The sequence below is a fragment of the Bos taurus genome, chromosome 23 (genome assembly GCF_002263795.3).
Source record: "Bos taurus isolate L1 Dominette 01449 registration number 42190680 breed Hereford chromosome 23, ARS-UCD2.0, whole genome shotgun sequence".
Taxonomy (NCBI): domain Eukaryota; kingdom Metazoa; phylum Chordata; class Mammalia; order Artiodactyla; family Bovidae; genus Bos; species Bos taurus.
The window spans coordinates 44,236,284-44,256,755 of record NC_037350.1 but is presented as its reverse complement, the minus strand read 5'-3'; the positions used below and the strand labels follow the sequence as shown (position 1 = coordinate 44,256,755).

Below are 20,472 nucleotides of genomic sequence, written 5' to 3'. Positions count from 1 at the left end.
TAAGCTCAATATGGTTTTAGGAGACTCACATTATTGATGTGAATTCATTGATAGATAATCTTTTGGGGATGTGTGAGCTATCTCTCAGAATTTAGAAGGGGACCATTGGAATCCTTCTGTCAGATACTTGCACTTAAGAAGCAGTTACAGATTTAATGGGATTGCCTTTCTTTTTTAGCCTGTGAGAGACTACAGGCAGAGTCTTTTCAGCAAAGATCCTGCTTTAGGATTTCTCAAAACCTTTGTGTTGATAAGGCAGCTAATCCATTTGTGGGTCGATCAGGAATTTTCTAGAATGTTAGCTACATTGTTAACACACATGCTCTGTGGTGGCCTGAAGGGGAAGGAAATACAAAAGTACAGCTTTTTTTGCTGTGCAGCAGAAACTGATGCAACATTGTCAAGCGAATACATGCCAATAAACGTTTTTAAAAAATCTTAGCTACACAAAGATATGCATCCTTGTAACAACATTTGGTATAAATATACAAGTTATCTTTTATTTATCACCTCCTTCAATCACAGTATCATCACAGCAAACAGACTCAGAGGAACATCTCTTCATTCCACTGCTGCAGAGGTGCCCATGAAACCTACTTTGATCCGTATTCACGGCCCTCTGCTAGTGTGGTGTCCATCAACAATGCCGTTTTGGTAGACCATATTTCAATTTTAATTTCATCATGACCAGAATAATGAGGCTATTGATGTTCCCATTTTCTCTTTGAACAGCCTCTTCAATTTGAACTGTGGCCCTTTGGTGCATCAAACTATTGTCATAGATGGAATATTTTACCATACATTTTCTGTTTCTATGAGGCAGTTAGATTAGGAAAAAAAAAAAAAAAACGAAAAAACCCTTCATGCTCATTCAGAGATCAGATCAGTCGTTCAGTCGTGTCCGACTCTCTGTGACCCCATGAATCACAGCACGCCAGGCCTCCCTGTCCATCACCAACTCCTGGAGTTCACCCAGACCCACGTCCATCGAGTCAGTGATGCCATCCAGCCATCTCATCCTCTGTCATCCCCTTTTCCTCTTGCCCCCAACCCCTCCCAGCATCAGAGTCTTTTCCAATGAGTCAACTCTTCGCATGAGGTGGCCAAAGTACTGGAGTTTCAGCTTTAGCATCATTCCTTCCAAAGAACACCCAGGTCTGATCTCCTTTAGAATGGACTGGTTGGATCTCCTTGCAGTCCAAGGGACTCTCAAGAGTCTTCTCCAACACCACAGTTCAAAAGCATCAATTCTTCGGCACTCAGCTTTCTTCACAGTCCAACTCTCACATCCATACATGACTATTGGAAAAACCATAGCCTTGACTAGACGGAGCTTTGTTGGCAAAGTAATGTCTCTGCTTTTGAATATGCTGTCTAGCTTGGTCATAACTTTCCTTCCAAGGAGTAAGCGTCTTTTAATTTCATGGCTGTAGTCACCATCTGCAGTGATTTTGGAGCCCAGAAAAATAAAGTCTGACACTGTTTCCACTGTTTCCCCATCTATTTCCCATGAAGTGGTGGGACTGGATGCCATGACCTTCGTTTTCTGAATGTTGAGCTTTAAGCCAACTTTTTCACTCTCCACTTTCACTTTCATCAAGAGGCTTTTGAGTTCCTCTCCACTTTCTGCCATAAGGGTGGTGTCATCTGCATATCTGAGGTTATTGATATTTCTCCCAGAAATCTTGATTCCAGCTTGTGTTTCTTCCAGTCCAGCGTTTCTCATGATGTACTCTGCATATAAGTTAAATAAACAGGGTGACAATATACAGCCTTGACGAACTCCTTTTCCTATTTGGAACCAGTCTGTTGTTCCATGTCCAGTTCTAACTGTTGCTTCCTGACCTGCATACAAATTTCTCAAGAGGCAGATCAGGTGGTCTGGTATTCCCATCTCTTTCAGAATTTTCCACAGTTTATTGTGATCCACACAGTCAAAGGCTTTGGCATAGTCAATAAAGCAGAAATAGATGCTTTTCTGGAAGTCTCTTGCTTTTTCGATGATCCAGCGGATGTTGGCAATTTGATCTCTGGTTCCTCTGCCTTTTCTAAAACCAGCTTGAACATCAGGAAGTTCATGGTTCACATATTGCTGAAGCCTGGCTTGGAGAATTTTGAGCATTACTTTACTAGCGTGTGAGATGAGTGCAATTGTGCGGTAGTTTGAGCACTCTTTGGCATTGCCTTTCTTTGGGATTGGAATGAAAACTGACCTTTTCCAGTCCTGTGGCCACTGCTGAGTTTTCCAGATTTGCTGGCATATTGAGTGTAGCACTTTTACAGCATCATCTTTCAGGATTTGGAATAGCTCAACTGGAATTCCATCACCTCCACTAGCTTTGTTCGTAGTGATGCTTTCTAAGGCCCACTTGACTTCACATTCCAGCATGTCTGGCTCTAGGTGAATGATCACACCATCATGATTATCTGGGTCGTGAAGATCTTTTTTGTACAGTTCTTCTGTGTATTCTTGCCATCTCTTCTTAATATCTTCTACTTCTGTTAGGTCCATACCACTTCTGTCCTTTATCGAGCCCATCTTTGCATGAAATGTTCCTTTGGTATCTCTGATTTTCTTGAAGAGATCTCTAGTCTTTCCCATTCTGTTGTTTTCCTCTATTTCTTTGCATTGATCGCTGAAGAAGGCTTTCTTATCTCTTCTTGCTATTCTTTGGAACTTTGCATTCAGATGTTTATATCTTTCCTTTTCTCCTTTGCTTTTCACTTCTCTTCTTTTCACAGCTATTTGTAAGGCCTCCCCAGACAGCCATTTTGCTTTTTTGCATTTCTTTTCCATGGGGATGGTCTTGATCCCTGTCTGCTTTACAATGTCACGGACCTCATTCCATAGTTCATCAGGCACTCTATCTATCAGAAATAGGCCCTTAAATCTATTTCTCACTTCCACTGTATAATCATAAGGGATTTGATTTAGATCATACCTGAATGGTCTAGTGGTTTTCCCTACTTTCTTCAATTTAAGTCTGAATTTGGCAATAAGGAGTTCATGGTCTGAGCCTGCCAATAAAAACCAAAACTTTTATAAAAGATTATTTAATTGTTTCACATAGTAAATGATTCAGCTGAAAGCAGATATGTATTATTAGTTTATTGCATTAAACTAATTAAAAATTAAAAATCTAAGGACTTCCCTGGTGGTCTGGTAGTTAAGACTCTGAACTTTCACTGCAGGAGCTGAGAGTTCAATCTCTGGTTGGGTAACTAAGATCCTGCATGCCATCGGCTGTGGCTAAAAAAATAAATAAATAAAAATCTTTCTAGAAAAAAGTATTATTTATTAAAAAATGAAAAGCAGGGGAGGTCTTTAAAATACATTTGCAAAATTTCAGTCTAAAGTTTAATGTATGTGGAGATAGAGATATATACATAAATATTCTCTATGAATATATACTTTTAAAGTATGGGATAAGCCTACACCTTTTACTGTTATAAAGACGGAAATTCTGTCTCTGGATATGACTAAGTAACAGGTATTGGATTTAGCTACCTGAAATAATCAACTATCAACCTGGACAGAATATATAAAATAATTGTTTTCAGACGTTGGGCAATTTACCACACAGGTCTGCTGTTCTTCTTGTTGTCATCACTGTTCAGTCACTAAGTCATGTCCAACTTTTGTGACCCCGTGGAGTTCAGAACGCCAGGCTCCTCTGTGCTCCACTATCTCCCAGAGTTTGCTGAAATTCACGTCCATCGAGTTGGTGATGCCATCCAATCATCTCATCCTCTGCTGCCCCCTTCTCCTCCTGCCTTCAGTCTTTCCCAGCATCAGGGTCTTTTCCAATGAGACAGCTCTTCCCATCAGGTGCCCAAAGTTTTGGAGCTTCAGCTTCAGCATCAGTCCTTCCAGTGAATATTCAGTGTTGTTGATTTCCTTTAGGATTGACTGATTTGATCTCCCTGTGGTCCAAGGGACTCTCTCTGCTCTTCCTAGGAGAAGAACATGTATCTTATATTCGCCTTATCTTTCTGCCTGGTGCACTTTCCAAACTGTAGCACACGGGAGTTAACCCAGGTTGAGAGCAGAGGTCTTCTGGGTGGAGGAAACAGATACCAGAGTTGAGGGCTGCTGAGTCATTTGTAATTCATGCAGAAGGATATCCAGATAGGAAAGAGCTGCTCGGAAAAGTGGCTTTAGAAATCTGCATGGAGATTTCTGAGAGATTTATGAGATTTATGTCTCTTGCTAGACACTAAGTTGGGCCTGCTCAGAGCAATGTTTCGTGATTACCATCAGAGAAAGGCCACTGAACAAACTAAAAGTTGCAGTGGTGGAATCCTGAAAAAGTGCAATTTTAGTAACTACTAAATGTATTAAAAACTCTAGTAGCAAGTCTTAAAAATTCCCAGGAAGCTTCATTCTCAACGAAGTTTTCTTATAACAGTAAACTAAGTAAGAGGTTATATTGTGGTCATTTAATCACTAAGTCGTGTCTGACTCTTCTGTGACCCCATGGACTGTAGTTCGCCAGGCTCCTCTGTCCATGGGATTTTCCAGGCAAAAATACTGGAGTGCATTGCCATTCCCTTCTCCAGGGAATCTTCCCGATCCAGAGATCGAAACCAGTATCTCCTGTATTGGCAGGCAAATTCTTTACCACTGAGCTACCTGGGAAGCCCCAGATAAGAGGTAAAACATAGAGGAAACACACTTGTGAAGGGGGCCTGTTATTTCATCTACATCAATGTGTTGAAATATCTTCCATTGTAGCTCAATCCATAAAGGAAGTAATAAAATTTGTAGGCAAGTTGACATTTAATACCATTTGATTATTTTTGCCAAAGTTCACACACAGTGTAACTACAGAGCTGGAATTTTAGTAGTACCAACATTGATGACATGATGATTCTCATATCTTAAACTGCTTTAATGAATTTAAAATTAAAAGATTTAATTTTCAATCTTAAATTTAAATTTTCAAATATAATTTCATGCAGCCATGAAATTAAAAGACGCTTCTTGGAAGAAAAGCTATGACCAGCCTAGATAGCATATTCAAAAGCAGAGACATTACTTTGCCAACAAAGGTCTGTCTAGTCAAAGCTATGGTTTTTCCAATAGTCATGGATGGATGTGAGAGTTGGACTATAAAGAAAGCTGAGCGCTGAAGAATTGATGCCTTTGAATTGTGGTGTTGGAGAAGACTCTTGAGTGTCCCTTGGACAGCAAAGAGATCCAACCAGTCCATCCTAAAGGAAATCAGTCCTGAATATTCATTGGAAGGACTGATGCTGAAGCTAAAACTCTAATACTTTGGCCACCTGATGCAAAGAACTGACTCATTTGAAAAGACCCTGATGCTGGGAAAGATTGAAGGTGGGAGAGAAGGGGATGACAGAGGATGAGATGGTTGGATGGCATCACCGACTCGATGGACATAAGTTCAAGCAAGCTCCGGGAGTTGGTGATGGACAGGGAGGCCTGGGGTGCTGCAGCCCATGGGGTTGCAAACTGTCGGACATGACTGAGCGACTGAGCTGAACCGATAAATAGTATCTCATTATAAAAACACAATAGAGATCATTTTGGCCCTTACTTTTGTAAAATCATACAGTTTTAGACCAGGGAAATTCACAATGTCAATGTCATGCTCCTTGTTTTATAGATAAGAAAGCTGAGGGCAGGTGTGTTCTTATCTTATAGATAAGAAAGCCTTAGAAAGGTGTGTTCCAGTCTCATAGCTCATTAAGATCAGGATCCAGGTTCTTGGGCAACTGAAAATTGACTGAATATGCTCCTGCAACACTTGAACATCATACAAATGACACTTAAAATGGACAAATCCATCTATTTAAATAAATTGCACCCTTTTCTTTTAAAACACAGAACACAGTGCAATAAAAAATATCATCTATATCCTATTACCCAAATAGAACCACTGGTTTCATTGGGGGATATTATTTTCTAGTATCTGTCCTTGAGTTACAGAAAGATATTAATATCAATCATATTATATAATAATGTTAGATATTGCATGTTAAAATACATATTGTAAAATATATATTAAAAGGCATATAAAATTTCATTTTGTGTTTTTTGCTTGACATTTTATACTTTCATTTTTATTGCTGACAGCTTCATAGTCATAGGCCGCCTAATGAGTATAGTGTAATTTACTTATCCCATTTCCTATTTTGTAGACTGAGATTGTTTTCACATTTTGCATTTATAAATAACTTTGAAGTAAACATTCCATGTGAATACCATCATCAATTATCTCTGACAATTTCTACAGGACAGATTTCTGAAGGATGATTACAGGATCAAATAAAATGAATTTTTTTAAGTCATTGACTCACATTGTCAAATGGTTTTCCTTCAGAGGATGTGACAATATCACCAATCCTGTGTGAGAAACATTTCACTCAGTTTTATTCTCACTGGGTGTTGTCATTGAAAAATGAATTTCTAATTTAATAGGCAAATATCTTGCAACTGGTCTTTTGTTTTTCATTTATTTGCTTATTATTGAGATAAACATCTTCCCATTTGTTTACTTGATAACTTGTAAGGCTAGATTAATCTAATTTTTTTTAATGACAAGCTATGGCACTGAAAATGAAAAGGAATAAAAGGCCGAGATGAGGAGAACAGAGGCAGGAATGATAAGTGAGCCCCTACCAAGGGGAGGATTATCTCAGATGGTGTTGTCAGGCACATCAATAGTCAGGTTATGAGAAAAAGTGGAAGCAATAGTCAGAAAATGATCTCACAATAAAAGAACTAATTTACATTGGCTCAGTTTTAGGTCATAAGGGACTTTAATTCTTTGTTAAAGTTTTTACAAACTAAATGCATTGGTTTAAGGAAATTAACCTAGTATTAAAAGGAAATAATAAATAGCATACATAGTAGAACAGCATAAATAGCCTAATAGTCTGCATGATGGGTCTATAGCCGAGCTGGGCAATATGGTAGCCAGTGAAAGTGAAAGGTGCTCAATTGTGTCTGACTCTTTGTGACCCCATGGACTACATAGTCCATGGAATTCTCCAGGTCCGAATACTGGAGTGGGTAGCCTTTCCCTTCTCCAGGGGATCTTCCCAACCCAGGGATCAGACCCAGGTCTCCCACATTGCAGGCAGATTCTTTACCAGCTGAGCCACAAGGGAAACCCATGGTAGCCAGTAGGGCATGTGGTTATTGAACATTTAAAACAAGGCTGGTCTGAATCAAAATATGCTGTAAGTATAACATATATTTTTATGGCTTTGTACCACCAAAAAGGAATGGAAAATATTGCAATAGTTTTCTATGGATTACATGTTGAATGCTAATATTGGGAATATGTTAAGTTTTTATATATTTCAATATATATTTGTAAAGTTAAAAAATAAAAAAAATTTTTTTAAAGAAGCTTGAAAAAAACTATATAAATATAATATATTAATAAAACATGATATTAACATTAATTTTACCTGTTTAATTTTGCTGTTTTAAATGTGACCTCAGAAAATTTATAATTGCATTTATGGCTAACATTGACCAGTACAGGTCTAAAGAATCATTATGATCTTAGATTTTAGGACAACCATTATTAAATTGCAGTGCTTTGGCCAGAGATCTAATAGGGTATATGATGAGAGAGACAGACACACATACAGAGACACAGAGAGAGACAGGCTGCATCATGTAATTGAAAGCAGTAAAGACAGTGGTATCGCAGAAACCAATATGGCCATCCCGGAGGGCTCTGAAGAGCTTAGGTATTTATTCATATATTCAGCTTTTAAAGGACCCACTACACGGGACAAACAGGAGCATAATCACTCTTGTCAGGCTGTTACATAGAATGAGCTAGAAGAAGGCAAAGCGCTAGCTTGCACTGCCTAGGTAAGCTAGGAAAATACCACACGGGAGAGGGAGAAGACAGAGTTATGCAGCTCCTACTTGGCTTCTGGGCTTCCCCGGTGGCTCAGCAGTAAAGAATCTGCCTGCAATTCAGGAGGCGCAGGAGATGTATCTTCAATTCCTGGGTCGGAAGATCCCCTGGAGGAGGAAATGGCAACCCACTCCAGTATTCTTGCCTGGGAAATCCCATGGACAGAAGAGCATGGTGGGCTACAGTCCATGGCATCGCAGAGTCTGAAGTGACGGAGCAAGCATGCATTTGACTTCTAACTTTTTTATCAAATTGCTAAATTCATTGATGCCATGGGTAACTGGTTTGTATACTATTCTTTTTAAGCAGTGAAACCCTTATCCCAAATCTGAATATATAAAGAACTTCCTAGTGGAATCCCCTAGGATCTTCCCTCATAGCTCAGTGGGTAAAGAATCTGCCCGAAAGGCAGGAGACCCGGGTTCAATTCCTGGGTCAGGAAGATCCCCTAGAGAAGGAAATGACAGCCCACTCCAGTAGTCTTGCCTAGAGAATCCCATGGACAGAGGAGCCTGGCAGGCTCCATGGGGTCGCTTAGGGTCAGACACGACTTAGTGACTAAACCACCACCACCACCAGTGGAATTCCCTAGCTATTCTGGGTGACCCAGAGGTTCAGAGCACTGTCTAAGTAACCATGCATTCGCCGTTGCAGAACGGTATACTTCACTGCCATAAAAAACAAGCAATTCAGACTTCAGCTGGGCATTTGATAAGGTCACTTATAATAGTCTTGCAACTAAGCTTGGATTATGACATTCAGACCAGTCAGTAGTGTGTGAAACCACAGATCCCAGTGGTGTGAATTAATGAGATGATGTGAAATGAACAGGAAGTCATGTGGAATAGAGCTCTGTTCCTGATCTTTTTTTGTGTTAAAAAATGTCAATGACTTCGAGGAAGTAATACCATTCCCATGTGGTCACGTGATTCTATGTTAATTCCTGCACTTGAACTGCTAAGTCACTTCAGTCGTGTCCGACAATGTGCAACCCCATAGACGGCAGCCCACCAGGCTCCCCCGTCCCTGGGATTCTCCAGGCAAGAACACTGGAGTGGGTTGCCATTTCCTTCTCCAAACCATGAAAGTGAAAAGTGAAAGTGAAGTCGCTCAGTGGTATTTGACTCTGAGCGACCCCATGGACTGCAGCCTACCAGGCTCCTCCATCCATGGGATTTTCCAGGCAAGAGTACTGGAGTGGGGTGCCATTGGCTTCTCCGATAGCCTGTATCTTCCCATTCACACTTCTACTTTTTCTACTTCTTCCTCCCGTAGAACAAGTGACCTTGATGTGCTATATTTTGACATTTAATCTATGTATGTTTATGCCCACATTAAATGAAAACTTTCCCTCTTTTGCCCTCAAGAAAGAATCAGGACAATCGTAATCTCCGCATTTCCATCGTTACCACGAAAAGGACTCTCGGGCGTAAATCAGGTGTTCTGCATGGTAAGCACTCACGCTCTCTACAGCCACCGGCCCTGTTCTCGGTATCACAGCGCTGGAACATCTTTGTGTGTGCTTAGTCGCTCCGTCATGTTTGACTCTTTGCAACCCCTTGGACTATAGCCCACCAGCCTCTGTCCATAGGATTCTCCAGGCAAGAATACTGGAATGGGTAGCCATTCCCTTCTTCAGGGAATCTTCCTGACCCAGGGATTGAACCCAGGTCTCCTGCATTGCAGGCAGATTCTTTACCGTCTGAACTGCCAGAGAAGCCCCGTCTTTGCTACTCTGTTATTCTTCCTGCTAATGGGAACTGACATGAGACTGACCTTGGGGTTAGTTGCTTTCACATCAACACAACTCCCTGCTCCAAATGATTCCTTCATCTCCTCCTCCCCTTCACTGACGTGCTACCCCCATCACAGCTCTGAATGGCTCTTTCAGTTTCTGATGCATTACCCTGGTGGAGATAGGGAACCAGTGGTGGAAACTGCTTCCCAGGCTCCTGGTGAAAGTATCTCAGTCTTTTACTTAACTTCAAACTGCTCTGAGTATCACAATCCACTTATTTCATTTAATTAAGATTTATTTAGCTTAATGCTGTGCTGGGAATTGACAAGAAAAGCAATTATTTCATTTAAATAAGATTTATTAAGCTCTTATTTTATGCCAGGAATAGGAGCTAAGGATAAGGGATAAAAATATATAAAGACACATTCCTTGTACTCAAAAAATGCTAAGTTTGGGGACATGGAGCTAGTGAGTAAATCAATTTCACTTCAGGGTCATAGATGCTAGATGCCAGTAGAAGCATATAGGTGATGCTGTGAGTGCTCAAAGAAAGAAGACCTAAATTGTCTAGATATGAGAGTTACCCACGCTAAGTGTTTAGAATAAGTACCAGTGGGCTGTGTGAGTAAAAGGGAGATGGGTGTTCCAGGCAGAAGTGTCCGTGTGCATGAAGGCAAGAAGGTCTGAGGAGGTGAAGCTTTGGGAACTGCTTTCTGTTTGGCACCCAGAGGGTACAGAGCAGAAGCGATGTGTAGAAAGTGGGTGAGAAAGGTAGGTTGCCTTGAGGTCCTGCTGCTGCTGCTGCTTCTGCTAAGTCGCTTCAGTCATGTCTGACTCTGTGCGACCCATAGACGGCAGCCCACCAGGCTCCCCCGTCCTTGGGATTCTCCAGGCAAGAACACTGGAGTGGGTTGCCATTTCCTTCTCCAATGCATGAAAGTGAAAAGTGAAAGGGAAGTTGCTCAGTCGTGTCTGACTCTTCGAGACCCCACGGACTGCAGCCTACCAGGCTCCTCCGCCCATGGGATTTTCCAGGCAAGAGTACTGGAGTAGGGTGCCATTGCCTTCTCCAGACTTGAGGTCCTAGAAGGCTTTAACCTCTACTTCATAATGCTGTGGGGAGTCAAGGGAGAGTTTTAGGCTAGGGTACTACAGGATCTGATGTGCATATTGCAGGGACCACTCCGGGCAGCCGTGGGAGGTTAAGACAACAGGGAAAAGGCAAAAGGAAAGAAGGACTGTTACGGGGTGGGAAGTAACGTAAGCAAAAGTGGTGGGGGTCTGAATGGGACACTGCAAGAAAGGACGGATTGGAGAGTGATGTAGGAGGTTAAAGAACTTCATGAAATATTGTCTGCAGGGATGAAGAAGAGGGAAGAGGCATAAGTGATCCTTAATTTCTGACTTGGCCAAGTTGGTTGGACAAGTTTATCATATACAGAGAATACATGAGAAGAGTAGGTCCTGGGGAATGATAATAGCTTTGGTAAAGAAGAAAATGAAAGAGCGGGCATAAAACTACATATTAAAGAAACTAAAATCATGGCATCCAGCCCCATTACTTCATGAGAAATCAAAGGGGAAAAGGTGGAAGTAGTGACACATTTCCTCTTCTTGGCCTCTGGAATCACTGTGGATGGTGACTGCAGTCATGAAATCAAAAGACGATTGCTACTTGACTGGAAAGCGATGACAAGCCTAGACAGTGTGTTGAAAAAGCAGAGACATTACTCCGCCAACAAAGGTCCATGTAGTCAAGGCTGTGGCCTTCCCAGTGGTCACGTACGGTAGTGAGAGCTAGACCATAAAGAAAGCAGAATGCCAAAGAATTGATGCCTTTGAACTGTGGTGCTGGAGAAGACTCCTGAAAGTCCCTTGGACGGCAAGGAGATCAAACCAATCAATCATAAGAGAAATCAAGCCTGAATACTTGTTGAAACGGCTGATGCTGAAACTGAAGCTCATTGGAAAAGTCCCTGATGCTGGGAAAGATTGAGGGCAGAAGGAGAGGAAGGCATCAGAGGATGACATGGCTGGATGGCATCACCAAAGCAATGGACATGAACTTGAGCAAACTTTGGGAGATGGTGAGGGACAGGGAGGGCTGGTGTGCTGCAATCCATGGGGTCACAAAGAGCCAGACACAACTGGGTGACTGAACAACAACAATGGCTTTGGTGTTGGAAACATGGAGTTTGAGACATTTGTGAAACATGGGGAGTGGTGCTGGGAAGCATACTGGACAGTTAGTTTTCTTAAAGGATATGTTGCTCCAGAAGACCGACCTAGGCTAGAGAGCGTGATGTAAACGGACACGGCCTGTGTGTACATCACGGCTGGAACCCTGGGTTTGATGACGTCACCCAGGTAGAGAGTGGTCAGGTTAGACGTTCTCTGAGGATGGACCCAAGGGAAAGATTTGTGGTTGGTCTCTATTGTCTATTGTATGGTTTAGGGCTTCCCCCGGGACTCAGATGGTAAAGAATCTGCCTGCAATGCAGGATACTTGGGTTCGATCCTTGGCCAGGAAGATCCCCTGGAGAAGGAAATGACTACCCACTCCAGTGTTCTTGCCTGGAAAAATCCCACGGACAGAGGAGCTTGGCCAGCTACAGTCCACGGGGCTGCAAAGAGTCAGAAACGACTGAGTAACTAGCGCTTTCACTTTCTTTTGTCCTGTTTAGTTTTATTAAAATGGACCCTCTGGAAGATGTTTTTTTTAATACTGGGAGGAAAGGACCAAAGGAGCAAGTTTGAAGATGCAAACTTATTGCCAGTTCTAGGTATTGTCCATTTTTAATTCTACCCCCTCTCAATTGATTTAGGCTATTTCTGGATCATTTCTCCCCTTCCTGAATTTTCTGTTTCTTTCCAAACATTTTATGTCAGCAGAGTATATTGCAGATAAATGCTGGTTGAATATAAAAGAGTTGGTGCCTATCTGGAATTTGCAAATTCATTGAAATATTAAGTTTAAAAACACATTCCAAAGAAGGTGGGTGTATTCTACCACCACTTTTACCAAATATAGCAGATGCCAATCTCTGTCTCCCACGGTCCATCATCTACACTGTGAACCTTGAGTTAAACGTCAGACAAGTTACAGTTACTAGGAAAGTACCTGAAAATCAGAGCTCTCTCCTCCTTCAATTTTCTGAAAATGAAGTAATCACAGGTGCACCCCTTGTAATTTATAATGAATGTAAGTACAGACCGCACAGTTGTGAAGTGTGATTCCCCCAAAGATTTGACTTTCGAGATTCCAAAACAGGGCATATGTGTTTGCACATCAAATTTACATTGATGTCAGACATCTCTGGTTGCAGCACATTTCTGCATTTTGCTGTCCAGCTCCCAAAAAGTCTCATCCAAGAAGTCTCCCCCCTCTTGCCCTTGATTTTGGGGGACGATGGTGTGATACATGAAGCTTTGGCTCTGAAGGCACCACTTTGGCAGTTGGAAAGGACCTTATATAGTAGCATCGCTTCACACGCCCTGTGTTGGAAAGATCGGTTTGGAATGTGGTGACTTGGAAGGCTGATAAGGACATTCCACAGAAGGAGGGATGCTGTGGTCAGCTTGAGGAAGGAGGCTGCAGCACCATCACCCATCAAACGTGGTCTTTGTTTCAGGCCAGTGAAGAGTAGCAGCAGGCTGAGTTTTCACTCATCATGGACTAGGACCTGGGCTGGGCTTATTGTTCTTTGAGACCTTTGGAATTACAGCCAACCTGTATCCTGTGGAGTGAGCGAGCCTCTGCTAGCCTTTCAGTGTGGCCATTTATTATTACAGGAATGACACAGGCACACAGAGTCACTAGCGAGCTATTGCTTCCTTTGCTAAGAACAGCAGGAGACAAAAAAAGCCCTTTGGAAAATAATTTATCTGGACATCTGCAAGCCAATGAGCAAATGAACTGATGTGGGGCTGAGCAGTGTCCTGAGGGCAGAAAACGCGTCTGAAGGTGACCTCTCGTCTAGAAGCTTCACTTGCTCATCATTGGGCAAGTGATGTTCAGGGGTTCAGAGAAAATCCTTTCTCTTCGTAAATGAGAACGAAGAACAGAGGTACCGAGAGAGCTCGTCCAACCAGAAAGTAGGGTGGCCTTGTCATTTTATACCGTCGGGGACAAGGCCGCATCCCCGGCTATTAGACGTCGGGTTTCTCACGGGTGGCCCTGATTTCCGTCCTTGTCGCCACCTGCTTGCTGCACTGCTCTGCTCAGGGTGGGTGTTCATACTTGCTCCCTTCCCTTTCTTCCTCCTCTGCGGTCCTTGCCTCCCTCCCCACCCTATTCTGTCCTTTCTCCCCCCTCCCCGCTCCTTTCCTTCTCTCCCAGGTACTGTGACCAAGAAAAGTTTGCAGAGCCTCATGCTGGGTGGATTTCAGCAACAGTGTGTCTGATTCTCTGCAGCTTCATGGACTGTAACGCTCCAGGTTTCTGTCCATGGGATTCTCCAAGCAAGAATACTGGAGTGGGTTGCCATGCCCTTCTCCAGGGGATCTTCCGGAGCCAAGGATCGAACTTGCGTCCTTATGTTTGGGTTTTTTTTTACCTCTAGCACCACATGGAAAGCCCTTCAGCAACAGACATCCTCCTGATTTTAAGGAAAAAGAAAAAGCCCCCTGGCCAAAGGAATTTATTTTGAGCCCCCTTCTGCTTCACTTTGAATACATTTAGTTTCTGTACTTTAAACATGGCAATGATTGTTTATTCAGCATGATCAGGCCCAGTCGTGGCCACCTAATTCATTGCTTCATTTCTCCATTCACAAATATTCACCGCGCCCCTGTTACCCACTAAACTCTGGGATTACAGCAGTAGATAAACACCAAAGATTGTCCTCATGAAGCTCTGGGGGTGGGAGAGAGAAGCAATATACAAATGATCGGTCAGTAAACATACATCACATATCACGTAATGAATGAAAGGAAGAAAAACGCAGTATAAGGTGCATAGAGAGTGGCCAGTGGAGACATGCTTACCTTTGGAACAGACTGGAGCAAGTCTTGCGGAAGCCAAGGGGAAAAGTGGTGTAGGAACTTTGTTGACAGCCAGGTCGATTCTGCCTGTTCAGTGCTGACCGCACAGACTGCAGGCGTCCAGTGACGCTAAACCAGTAAAAGGGAGAAGAGTCGCCTTTGAAATTTTGGTTCAGGTCCCTCTAAAAGTTTCTATAACATTGTAGAAAGAGGAATTCTCCAAGACTCGGAGGATTAAACTAGACCCTTGTGCTCATATCCCCAGTGGTGCAAGTCCCTGGAGCTAATGCTGCTTATCACACTGAAGGTTGTAACCCACTAGTGGGGCCAGAAGTCAGTTCACCGGTTGTGGCCAGCACTTTTGTATGCTAAAGAGTCTTCATTGAGGGATGATTTGCGTGCATTCACATGCATAAAAGTCAAGGGAAGGGCAAAGGCAAAGAGTCAGAGAGGGGTTGGGTGTTGAGAATGGCAGTTTAGCCTGAGCTGAGAGGTTGAGAGGGTGATGGGAAATGAGGTCACAAGGCAGGCAGGAGTGAGCCCTCCTGAAGCCCGGGAGGCCTTGATGAGGACCTAGGCTTTCCCTCTGACTCAGATGGAAAGCCAGGAAAAGCTTTTTAGCAAAGGCAAGTAGGCCGTGACCCCCTGCATCATACAGCGGTTCACTCCTTAGGTCTGAGGCCGGGCTGCCCGTGTTGAGTCACCCCTCTTGCTACTTGTTTGACAGAGAATGAGTTACTTTTGTGTGCCTTCTGAGTGATAACTGTACTGACCCCCTAGGGTTGTTATGAGGATTCTATAAATCACTATTTGTAAACTACCAATTTCATTAAATATATTTATTAAATATAACATTAAATAATAAATATAATATATATTAAATAATAATATAATTAAATCATTTAAAAGAACTCTTTAAAAGATTTTGCATGGCAGTTTTGACTACTGCCTTGGTCACTTAGGTCAGGGGGTCGCAGAGTTCGACTTGACTGAAGCAACACAGCATATACAGGGAACTAACATGTTGCATTTAGTTGTTGCTGCTTAGTTTCTTGTTAAGTCATGTCCAGCTCTTTTGTGACCCCAGGTACTGTAGCCCTCCATGCTCCTCTGTCCATGGAATTTTCCAGGCAAGAACACTGGAGTGGGTGGCCATTTCCTTCTCCAGGGAATCTTTCCTACCCAGGGATCAAAACTATGTCTCCTGTGTCTCCTGCATTGGCAGGCGGACTCTTCACCACTGCAACCCCTGGGAAGCCCCTGCATCCAGCTTCATTATCGTCCAAACCCTTTGCCCAACAGCTGACTGAGGAGCTGCAACAAATCATTGATGATTTAAGGTGACTGCACGTTGAAGTGCTCACCTAGGTCTCTGATGTGCACTCATTTCCTCCTGTAATTAACCTAGCATCACCACCTGTTAATAAACCTAGGAGGTTGATCAAGTAAAACCTGAGGAAATTAGATCCTATGGGGAAAAATGTCACATCAAAGTTTCAGATGCATTAAAAAAAGTCTGTTCTGATTCAGCTGACTTTTTAAGTACGACAAATCATCCTTGATGAGTAGAGATTGCCAAGCACCTGGATGGATCACCTGTGTGTTGCCTTATTTTAATTGCTGGTTGTGTGGTTTCATTTTAGCCTGAGGAAGACTTAGATGGTAAATTGTGGTTAATTTCAGTCAATTTTAGCTCTTAGCATAGTAGCTGCTGCTTCTGCTAAGTCGCTTCAGTCATGTCTGACTCTGTGGGACCCATAGACGGCAGCCCACCAGGCTCCCCCGTCCCTGGGATTCTCCAGGCAAGAACACTGGAGTGGGTTGCCATTTCCTTCTCCAATGCATGAAAGTGAAAAGTGAAAGTGAAGTCGCTCAGTCGTGTCCAACTCTTCGCGACCCCATGGACTGCAGCCTACGAGGCTCCTCGGTCCGTGGGATTTTCCAGGCAAGAGTACTGGAGTGGGGTGCCATTGCCTTCTCCGATATACGTATATAACATGAAGAAAATGTGCACATGTGCTCAGTCGCTCAGTCATGTCCAAAAGTTTGCAACCCTGTGGACTGTAGCCCACCAGACTCCTCTGTCCATGGGATTTCCCAGGAAAGAATACTGAAGTGGGCCGCCATTTCCTATGCCAGGGATGAAGAAAACACAATACTCTTATTTTTACTACCCAGGTGGAGCTATAAAACATCACCAGTAGCACTGAACCCCACTAGGTAGCTCTCCCGACTACGGCCACAGACGAACACTGTCAGAGCATTGTGTCTGTCTTTCCTGCTCGTGTCCTTATTCTTTTCCTTGTATTTCCCTCTACACAATAGTGTTTAATTTTCCATTTTAAGTTTAAATATCCTGGCTGCTGCTGCTGCTGTTAAGTCGCTTCAGTCGTGTCCAACTCTTTAACGACCCCATGGACTGCAGCCTGCCAGGCTCCTCCGTCCATGGGATTTTCCAGGCAAGAGTACTGGAGTGGGGTGCCCGTTGAATATATTCTTTGATTAAAGTCCTTTGATTTTCCCTTCTGTATTCACCTCTTTTCCAGTTTCTCTTTCATTTTTTTCCTACCCCTGTTTCATCATTCATATCAGCCTCCAGAATTACAGAGGCAGGATGGTGGTGGGGCTGGCGGGTAGGGGGGGCAGGGGTGGGCAGGAGAGGGGGGCATCAGATTTAAGTTTTGAGCATTAAAGCTCCAAATCTCCGTGCAGCAACCAGAAAGCAAGCAGGAGGGCTATCACTTACTCTACAACATTAAAACATAGCATGATATTCTCATGAATTGATCTCTTATTTATTTATTTTTTGAATAGTTATGCATTTATTTCCATGTATAACTAGCACATCAACATGTGACTGTGTGGATATATTGCTTAGTTAGCATAAGACTAGATTGGTAAGTGAGTAAAAAGAAAAAAGATGTTGAGTTAAAGAAAATATTAAGGAAGTTAGAGAACAGGAGGTCCTCATATGATAAAAATTGTGGAGGTTATGGGAATGCCTGGAGTTTGGGACTCGCTGCTCTAAGCTTCAGGCAAGACACTCTGCTCTGGTCTGAAGCCCTTAGGGGGCCTTACACAGAAACCCTCCAGGCATGTGGAGCTCTGAGAATCCTCCTAAGAGCACGTGGTACATTGAGACGACCCCAGGGAGGAAAGCACCTTTTGCTTCGTGTATTCATGCCCTACAAAATGTCTTAGAAGTTACAAAGCAACAAGTGATTTTTTCTTAAAAGGGAAAAGAATCTTAGAGGTGTGGCCTTGAGTGGGCAGTGGTCACAGGGCAGCCTGGGCTGAAGGGCCCAAGCAGGGGTTGGGGGACACCCTTGTTACTGTTCTGGAGGAGTGTATGTGTGTGTGTGTGAGCACAGCCCCCTTCAAGGCTGCAGGAGGAACACCCGAGGGCTCCTGTGCTCCACTCCCTGGCAAACAACAGGCACTTAATCAGTGTCTGCAGAATCACTGTCGCACAGGAAGGAGGCACCAGAAGGCAGGTGGAAGAGTTGCTGACATCATCCTTGGGTGTCAGCGTGTCGCCCTTTGCTCCTGCCACTGCTGTGCAGGGTCTGAGCCCCATGTCAACATGGCCCCAAGGTGGGAAGTCCGTGCCACCAGGAGGGTCACCATCTTGTACATTTATGAACAATGGAAGGTATTTCCCCATCTTCTCCCAAAATCCAAAGTATGTTTCTCATCATTTAACCTTCAAAGGTTAAAAATAGTGCTTTTTAAAGGACTCCATGATCGTACTCTAATAGCTCAGCACCCTCAGAGCTCATGGATCATCGCTATGGACACAGGGTGCCTGCTGGAGACTCACCCAACTGACCCCTGGAAATGCAGGTCAAAGCCAGTGCTCAAGAGGGGCCAGAGTGGTGGAGGTGGGACCCCTGGGCATGACGTTCACAGTACAAAAGCCTTCTGGTGCCCAGAGGAGAGAAGGAACCGCTGAGAGTCTGAAGGGTGTTCTGAGCTGGGAGGAGGCTGGGGCTCAGCGGCCGAAGTGACGGTTGGAGCTGCAAGCTGGTCCCTGCGTGTGGCTTGGAAGGAAAGCATGCCAGAACAGGTTGGGAAGGGACACAAGTTAGGGAAGGGGTCCTGACAAGCAGGGCTAGTGTGCAGCCACAGCCCCCAGCCCAGCGGTGCCCTCAGCAGCACCCCGCAGCACTCTGCTTCACGTGGCACAGCTTGCAGAAGAGACGGTTGTTCAGCGGGTAGCAGCCCTGGCCCGTGGGCTCCACGGACAGGAGGACCCTGCAGTCCTGACACGGGTAGCAATTCTCATGGAAGTTTCTTCCCATGTACTCAATTTTGAAGGCATCCTTCCCATCTCAGGCGATGATGGGATACTCACAGATGCTGCACACCGGGGCGAACTTCCTGTAGAAGTCGTCCAGGCAGTACACCCCATTCTGACTGTCCAGGGCAAAGCCCTCGTCCCCGATGCACCAGGCGCAGGTCACACACAGGAGGGGTGGAAGGCCTGGCCTAGGGCCCGGATGATGCGCTCCCGGACAACCTTGCACACTTGGCACACTTCTCCAGGTGTCCTGGTAGCAGGCTTCACAGAGGGGCCGCCCATCCTTCTGGTAGAAGCTCTGCCCGGCCAGCCGTTGGCGGCAGACACGGCACGTGAAGCACTGGGCGGGTACTGCCTCTCCATGGCCTCTACGCCCAGCTCTCGGGGGGACACAGTCTTGCGGCAGAAGGCACAGATGTCTCTCTCAGGGAAGCCGACAGGCTCTTTGGAGTGGTGGGCAGCAGCTCCTCCTCTGCGGGCTTGAGATGACTGGGCCGAGGCTGCAGTGGAGGCCCCTCCACCAGGGCCTGTGCTGGGATGGGGGAGGGGGAGGGGCAGGTGCAACTGCCCCAAGTCTGAAATGAGTGGTGCCCCCATCGCGGAGGGGGCTCTTTGTCAGGAGGGGCAGGTCCACTGGAGGGGGTGGAGGCAGAGGTGGGAGGAGGTCCGGGTCTGGAAGAGCATCATCAACGTCCAAGGGCGAGAAGGAAGTGACACCCTCCATTGGAGAGCGGAGGTGGAACAGCTGGCCCTGGGGCTGCAGTCCTGCCAGGAGGCATCCAGGAACGGAGCTTTCCCACCGAGCCAGCCCCGGGTGCCTTTGTGGGGGCAGGAGATTCCCAGGGGTGGCCAGGCTGGGCCTCACAAGCTGCTCGCCTCACCTCCTCAACCACAGCCTCATCTCGACGTGGGGGCACCAGGGTGATAAAGACAGATGAGGCGACCCTCTTCTCAGGCTTGGAGGCCATTGTTTCAGCTTCTGGTGGGGCTGGGATCTGGATTTTCCTAGGAAGGCTGAGGTCCCCAACATTCAGGCCAGCTCCACTGAGCCACCCGCACCCCTGGTGGCTCTGGTCGGTCACCTGATCTCTTATTTAGCTGAAGGGTTTGGCAGAAATTCTCCTCTCTGCTCATCAATCCCTCTGCCTCTTGCCTTTTCTCTACATGTTCCACTGGACATTTTGCAAACAAATCTCGGGCCTGGAGTCTATTCTACTTAACAGTAAGTCCCTCTTGCGATTTGAGTCACAAAACCACAGTCAGAGTGCGGAGATAGCTGTAAACCCTGCTTTTCCAGATGGAGAGCAGCCCAAGCAGGGATTTGGTGGAGTCTGTGATGAGAACAAAAGAGGCAGATGACTAGTCCCCACTCCATCTCAGTGGGCAGGAGTGCAGCCTTCCAGATTTGTCATTGCCTTGGGGTCTGGCAGGGTCATTGGCATATCTCCAATAAGGAGGAGAAAGAAACAGAACCGAGCGTCTATCAGAGGGTGTGCCTGCCTGCCTTTCTCTCCTGCAAACAACTGGAAACTATGACTTTGCTC

At 44.7% G+C, this 20,472-nt stretch overlaps 1 pseudogene; it reads right to left on the bottom strand.

The window, feature by feature from the left end:
- Positions 1–18,768: 18,768 nt before the first annotated feature.
- Positions 18,769–20,115, bottom strand: LOC529629 (filamin-binding LIM protein 1-like; annotated as a pseudogene).
- Between the last annotated feature and the right edge of the window lie 357 nt (positions 20,116–20,472).